Below are 8,360 nucleotides of genomic sequence, written 5' to 3'. Positions count from 1 at the left end.
TTTGAGGAGTCCCTTGAATGTTTCTCCTACCATGTTGGGGTCAAAATTCCCATTATTATTTTTGCCTTTGTCTTAATATATCAAAGGCACTTTGCTATCTAGAGGTAAGACTAAGAAGAGGGATATTAAAGCAGAGAAGCGAGGATTACTTTTAAACCTCCTTAAAATTCCAAGGAAGTAATTGAATGCACATAAATGTAATTTGGTGATTTCCTGTACCTGAAACACTTTCCTTCTTTAATTCTGCCTCATAAGTTTCCTTCAAAGCATAGGTCAGTACTATCTCTTCATGGCATCCTTCCATTCTCCATTCTAGCTTAATATTTTCTATTTCATGAAACTAATTTTTATAGATTTTGAATTTACCCATACATGCCTCTCATGATAGTTAAGTGGCTCAGTGGGTAAAGTACTAATCCTGGACTCAGGAAAATCAGAGTTAAAATCCAGCTTCGGACATACTAACTGTGATTCTGGATAAGTCATTAAATTTTTTTTGCCTCCTCATCTTCAATTGTAAAATGGAGATCATAATAGCACTTAACCCACAGGCTCAATAAGATAATATTTGTAAAACATTTCACACAGTTCCTGGTACATTGTAAGCACTTGATAAACATTTGTTTCCTTTGTTCCTTCCCTCCAAAAAACACAAACTCCTTAAAGGCAATTTTTTCTCCTTTTTGCAGCACTGGCACCTACTATAGAGCCTGGCCCAGACTGAATACTTGACAAATAGTTGTTGAATGAATGTTTGATTGATCCTCTGCCAGAATATAAACTCATTTAGGGAATTTTTGTGTTTAGGTCTCCAGGACCTATGAGAGCCAGTATGTAGTAAGCACTTGGGAAATGAATGAATGAATGTTTTATTCCCCTGATAGAATATAAGCTCCTTGAGGGCAGGGGAAACTTATTTTTGTCTTTATATCTCATGTACTAATCACAATGCCATGTGCATTATAGGTACTTAATGTCTATTCAATTGAATATCTTTGTACATGTAAAATGAAGGAGTTGGGCTGAATTATTTCTTAATTGTCTTTCAGACTTGCCAGGGCTGCTCCTAGAATGTATTGGGAATTTATCTTGGTTCCTCCACTTTCAACTGACTTTTAAAAATGTTTAGGAATCACTGCTTAGAAGTTTACACCTTGCAGCTCTCATCTAGTACAAGTATCCCTTCTTTAAAACTCTTTGACACTCAGCTTAAACTGATGTGGATGTTGCTACTATGTAGATTAGTATATTCCATTGTTGGATAGCTCTCATATTTAAAAAGTACATCCTTACATGGGACTAGAATCTGCCTCCAATTAATTGGTTCCACACTTGCCTTTTGTAGCTACACAAAAAATTCCATTTGTTGCTATGTACAATGTCCTTTTGGTTCTGCTCACTTCGCTTAGCAACAGTTTATGTAAGTCTTTCCAGGCTTTTCTGAAATCGGGCTGGGTGTATTTTATACATGAGAGAATTGAGTTTTAGGTAATGAGATTAGGCTTCAAATTTAGGTCTTCTTGATGCCCAAACCAGCACCCTATTGGGGCAGTACCATGTAGTTCTTAACTTCAAAAAGCTCAGATTCTACTAGGAGTATACAACATGGCCATGGTCCACTGCATTACAAAATTATGGTACAATGAGAAGTGATCAGGGCTATGGAGAGTTCCAAACAAAGCACTCTAGAACAGTTTGAAGGATCTATTTGGGATCTGCCTGCTGCAGAATGTTCAGCTTGCTTGGAGGTTGCACCTTCCTCATGTGGAGCCAGCAGTGAATTTTCTACTTTCCAAAGACTAATTGGAAAAGTGGTTAGAGATGTGACCTATTTACCACTATTGGTGTACTTTGGTGGTCTGGGAAGACCTTGGAATCAGACTCTCCAGCATCTCCATGTGATAGTCACTTGAGTCAAATAAGCTCATATATTCTGATAATAGCACCAATCCCATAGAATGATTGTGAGGGTAAAATAAGATAATTATATAGTGCTATGTAATCTCTTAAGGCACTATATAACTGTAAGCCATTATTACACTGCAAATTTCTTGAGACCAGATACTTTCCTCTCATTCTTTCTTTAGCCTGCTCCATCTCACCTTTACTCCAGCTTTCCTGCTCTCCTTTGGATGATTACATCTTGAGGTCTGCTCTCCTGATTGAAGAAATCTGGGTCAGAGACTCAGCAAAGTCCTTGCTGTTAAATTTACTTCCATCTCAACTCAATTGCCAGAATCTATTTCAGCATCAGCTGATTTTCTCCTATATGGAATGGGGGAATTGTAGACAATAGCAGGAATAGGGGATCTGATGGTGCATATGAATTCTGTTAGCGTAGGAGATGCTGTTTCTTGGCAAGGACTGGTAACTTATTTCATTTGACATAATTCATGAAATTCAGGGATCAACTGGACAAATTGTTGTTAAATAAGGGAGAACTGTAAAATATATGAACAAATGGTTTTTTAAAAAGGAAAAAAATTCTATTAGCAACCATCTGGAAAATTCTTCAAAATTCATTAATAGAAAATGCAAATTAAAACAACCCTGAGGCAAACTATGCTCATCAGATTAAAAATCATCAAAGATGATTTTTAAAAATCAGTGCTGGAGTAATGGCAAGAAGACAGACATGTTCATTTATTACCGGGAGAGTCATGAATGGATCTGATCATTCTGGAAAATAAATTATTTTAATTAAACAGAAAACTTACTACATTGTTTTTATTATTTGCCCCAGAGCTCCCAGTACTGGGACTATACCAGATGGAGGTTAAGGAGAGCAGAAAAAGACCCATATGTATGAAAATATTCAAAATGATTTGTGATAGCAAAAAAGTGGAAGCAAAAAATGTGCTTGAAGATGGAAGAACTACACAAACTGGTATATAAAAGCCATGGAATGTTACTATACTGTAAGGAACAAAGGATAGACAATTTTAGAGAATCGCTGGAAGACTTGTCTGAAGTAATGAAAAGGGAAGAAACCACACTCTGGAAACAAAATACACAATAATTGCAACACTGTAAAGAAAGATACAAGTATTTCAACACAAAATACAAATGCAATAAGTAACAAATGACCCTTAGTGAAATAGTGTGATGAGCACTTATATGGAACTCATGATGGACACTTTTAGCAATCACATATTTTCATGGTTTTCTATTTATCAAAAGGACAAATTCACATCTTATTAGGAAAGATTTTAAAAAAATATCTAAATCTGATCGATATATAAAGTTGCCATCATTGTGGCTTTAAGATCATACATTTTGACTTGGAAGGGACCTCAGTGGTTATGTGGTCCAATCAGAGTCCAGTAGAGACCTAGATACAATAAATGTTTAATACACGTTTGTTGAATCCAATACTATTTGATGTAAGGTAATAATGAGAGCAGATAGCATGGAAAATAAGCTTATTTTATTGAATTGCATGATTTTATTTAAAAGGAAAGTTTCGTTCATAGAGTCCATTTTCTTGTTAGTGAAACAGATAACCAACTTCCTTGTAGTGGAGTAATTTGCAGGAAAGCTAAACTTCTTAACCTAAGAGATAACACATTTCCACTAATTGTCCAAGGACAGCCAGTGGTGTTGAGATAACAGGTTTCCTTCAATTAAAAATGATTTATAGGTAAACTGAACTCTTAAACTGAAGATAGCAAGCTTCTTTTAATTTAAGTGTTTTAATAGGGAAACTGAACTTTTAAACTTAACTTAGAGAGGAAGACTCGGCTTTTGAACCTGTGAATTTCTGAATTGAACTTACCCAAAGAAATGTTATTTTAGGTAGTTATACAAAATGGTGGTAGTGACATAAAATTGAATCAATTTCAAAATGGAATCAGAGTCTATTTGGTTTTCTCCATTCCCCTTTTTGATAGATGGTAGACGTATCTCTCACAAATCACTTATCTATAAGCTAGTTCAATTAAGATTTTAAAACATAATTCGTTACTTTAAGCTTTACTGGAGCAAGGTTAGAACAGGCTTTAACACAATAAATGAGTCTAAAAACAAAGAAGATAGAAGACAAAAAGGGCCCATTTGCCAAGGGTAGCCATCAAGCCATTTCCTTATGTCTCTGCTATCACTTGTTGAATTTTATGAATGCTGGTAATTTCTAACTGGTCAATAGAAGAACAATAAGATTGATTAATTAGAGTCCAAGTCATAGCAAGAAAATCTGAAACCATGGAATAATTTGAGAAGGGAAATTCACATCACAGAAGTAACTAAGAAAATTTAGCACATAGTTACCATGACAAAAAGTCAAAGTAATACAATTATGATAACAATATTAACTAATATCATGTTTCTTTGTATCCTAATGTCCATTTAATGAACACATTTTGTTTTATATCCTAGTTATGTCCCACATAAGCATCTGGTATCTGGAAACATTTTCTTTTAGACCTTCTGGAATAGGTTTTGTTTGCAAGGAAGCTTTGAAAGAGGCTCCTTCTAAATGGATTTGTTTTTCTGGTTTCAAGTCACTTGCAGAGATTCCCAAGTAATTTAGCTAAAACCTGCCAGCAACATAATTCAATACAATTCACTATAATCTCCAAGCTTTTCTTTCCCAATAACTAGTTCATGTGGCAAAACCCAACTCAAAACTGATGGTTCTGATATTATTATAAACAAAGCTATAATGAAAGATCAAATTAGGAATCCATCATTTGCCTGAAACTTCAGAGCATTTCAGTTTTTAGATGCCACTTGCTATTTCTATCTTTATCTAAACCCTGAACTTGATATATATACTGACAACAGGCTTAAGGTAGAATCTAAAAAAGAATCTATGAATATCTGACTTTAAAGGGGGTCCTTCTTATCCACATGTGCGAAATTGTTTATAGCAGCTCTTTTTATAGTGGCAAAGAACTTGAAACTGAGTGGATGCCCCTCAGTTGGGGTATGGTTGAATAAGTTATGGTATATGAATATTATGGAATATTGTTCTATAAGAAACAATCATCAGGATGATTTCAGAACGGTCTGGAGAGAGTTACATGAACTGATGCCAAGTGAAGTGAATAAAACCACAAGAATATTGTACAGAGCAACAACAAGATTATATGATGATCAATTATGATGGATGTGGCTCTTTTCAACAGTGAGGTGATCAGACCACTTCCAATGGTCTTGTGTTGGAAAGACCCATCTACAGAGAGAGGAATGTGGGGACTAAGTGTGGATATCATAACATAGTGTTTTCACTTTTTTGTTGTTGTTTGTTTGCTTTTCGTTTTCTTTCTCATTTTTTCTTCTTTGACCTGATTTTTCTTGTGGAGTATAAGTATGAAAATATGTATGGAAGAATTGCACATGCTTAACATATATTGGATTCCTTGCCATCTAGGGGAGGAAGTGAGGGAAGGGAAATAGAAAACAATGTGGAACACCGGTTTTTCAAGGATGAATGTTGAAAACTAACATATGATTTGAAAATGAAAAAAAACTTAAAAATGGGTCCTTTTTTCTCTTAAAAATATCAAATTAATATTTCAAATAGGAAAATAATTTCACTCTCTTCATAATTATCCATGCAATTTTATATTTAGGATCCTTAATCCAATTTTGAAAAGTTATTACTAAAACATAATTAGAAGTCTGAATTTCTCTGAAAGCCAATCATATACATAAATTTACTACTTCATTTTATATCATTTTGATATCATGATATATCATATCATTTTATGAGAAGATCCTTTCAAGGACTTAATCTTACACACAAATATAGAATTATTAATAATCCTCAAAACCTATTTACTTAACTACTTAGGATATAAAATTGCCTACCAATTCAGAGTGAAAACAAAGGAAGAGTTGAGACTCTCTGAAGCAGTGGAAAGCAAGCTTTATCTTAAATGAAGGAGGCCTGGATTAGAATTTTACTTCTAACACTTACTACCTTTGGGATCTTTGGTAAATCACTTTATTTTTTTTGTGTTTAAGTTTCCTCAATTGGAAAAATGAAGATAACAGTAGTGTATAATACCTTCCTTATAGGATTGTTGTGTGGATCCCATAACATACCACTAAAATGCTATGTAGTAAATATTAAAGAACTATGCAAATGTTAGTCACTATTAATACCTGAAATGACTTTTTATTGGCCACATGGCTAGTCATAGCACACTCACACTTTCTGTTCTCAGCAGTGTCACTCTTTGTCAGATCTGCAAGTGATGGACCATTAATCCCTTGGATACTGTTCGATAGATCAGTCGTCATTCATTTATTAACCGTTATGTGCCAGTAATTACAATGTACCATACATTCCAGATATAGAGACAAAATAAAAACTTAAATGGCCAGTGACCAGGTATGCATTGATGCAGAAAGATGATTGGCAATGGGCACATCTCCCTCCTTTTCCTCCCTTACATTCATTAAGCACAAGAGAAGAGTTGTAAGCATCCATACAAGGTCACCATATCTTATTTAATATCTTCATATTAAAAAATTGAGCATCTTTGAGCACAGCGTTAGCTCAAAATGCCCCTTAATGGTTACTTTATGTCCTTGAACTTCAAGTTCCAATGTAGGCCAGAAGGAGAATTGTTTGGGGGGGGGGGCAGGAAATCAAGTCCTTTAGTATCCTTCAAATGACGTTATGAAGAACCTTGACAACTTCATCTATTATATAAGATTTATCCCTGATAATGTCTCTGTTTCTGTGGCTCTTCCTCCATTTAAAAAAATGATTTTTACTTTCTGGAACACAATGGAGCCACATCCATTGGAATATAGACATACAATCTGCATGGTTTATAAATTTCAAGGAATTATATTGACAGAATCTTTGTATTCTACCTGATTAGTCCTTGCTTATGGAGAGGCAATATAGGTGATCTTAAAGCAAGAGCAACCTTGGTTCACATCACACAAAAGGCTTATACTGGTTGTATAACTCTCTGTAAATCAGTTCACCTCTCAATGCTCTAGGCAACTCTCCCTGATTATATTTCAATATGCTGCCCTGCCTTGGTAGAAAACAAATTCTGCACCCAGGACTTCCCCATAACAATGGCAGCACAAGTATTTTTTTTTTTTCACTATCCTACATATTTGGAGACCCGACTTAGAATTGCTGCTGAATTTCTTTTAGGTGAGACATCCCTAAATTCATCTGGTTCATTTTAACATGTCTTTCTCTGACATTTGATAGGAGTCATGAAATTCTAATCACTTTAAAAAGCCCTCAGTTTAGAAAGAAAGTTATAATAGGCTACTAGTTTGTTGTTATAGTGGAAGATGGAAGGAATTAAGTCCTTCATTTTATACATAAGGGCCCAGAGGAGTTGAATTACTTGACCAAGGTCACACAGCTAGTTAGTGGCAAAACTGGGAATTGAACAAGAATCTAAATAACTCAGTGCTCTTTTAGTGATTATGGCTTATTTTATTTAGTCCAAAGGAAAGGCTTGAATTCTGCAAGCCTTGCTTTCTGAACTGCTTTCCTTTGTGAGAGAAACTATAATAAACACACCCTTAAGAATCACCCAGCTTTGGCCAGCAAGTCATTGAGGTATCTAAAAGCTGAACCCATTTACCTTTAAAAATATAAATAATTAATAGGAAATAAGCCAAAATATTTCATTGACATATATGCACAAAACAAGCACTCCATTTTTCTTTGAATTGAAGTAGGATTTTTTAATAAAATTGATGTGGAATCAATTTGTCTAAAAATTAGCAGAAAGGAAAGAACAACTTGTCTTTTTAAATATTGAATAATTTAGTTATTATTCAGTCACTCGCTATGCCTTGTTCTCCAACATCTCACAGCTTTTCCCCCTTTTATTCACATAGCACCTATCCTAGTTCCAATTTTCATAACTTTCCTAGACTATTAGAACAGGTTTCTAATTAATCTTCCAGCTCAATCCTTCCTCCTAGCTACAAAAGTGACCTTCCTAAAGCACAGTTTTGACCCTATCCCTCTTTTCCTCAAGAAGCTCGAAAGGCTCCCTTTGGCTCTGGGTTCAAGTATGAATTCTATTTGGAAATTAAGGCCCTTTCTAGCAAGATTCAAATCCTCCTTTCCAGCCTTATTATATCCTCCCCCCCTTTTTCATAATATTCTATAGTTTAAAAATATTGAACTTATTACTGGTCCATAAATATAAAATTCTATCACCTATTCCCAAGACTCTTCAGCTCTTAGATTTAAATATTTACTGAATACGTTTCCCTTCTTTCCTAGAATCCCTAGCTTATTTTGAAACTCAGTTTGACTACCATTAACTATTTTCCTCATTAAGTTTTTCAAATCCTCTTAGCTGCTAACTCTGTTTGTCCCTCCTCACTCCCAGTTTTTCTAGGTATATTTTGTTGATTACCCG

Source organism: Sarcophilus harrisii, chromosome 4, assembly GCF_902635505.1.
Source record: "Sarcophilus harrisii chromosome 4, mSarHar1.11, whole genome shotgun sequence".
NCBI lineage: Eukaryota > Metazoa > Chordata > Mammalia > Dasyuromorphia > Dasyuridae > Sarcophilus > Sarcophilus harrisii.
This window is presented reverse-complemented; position numbering follows the sequence as displayed.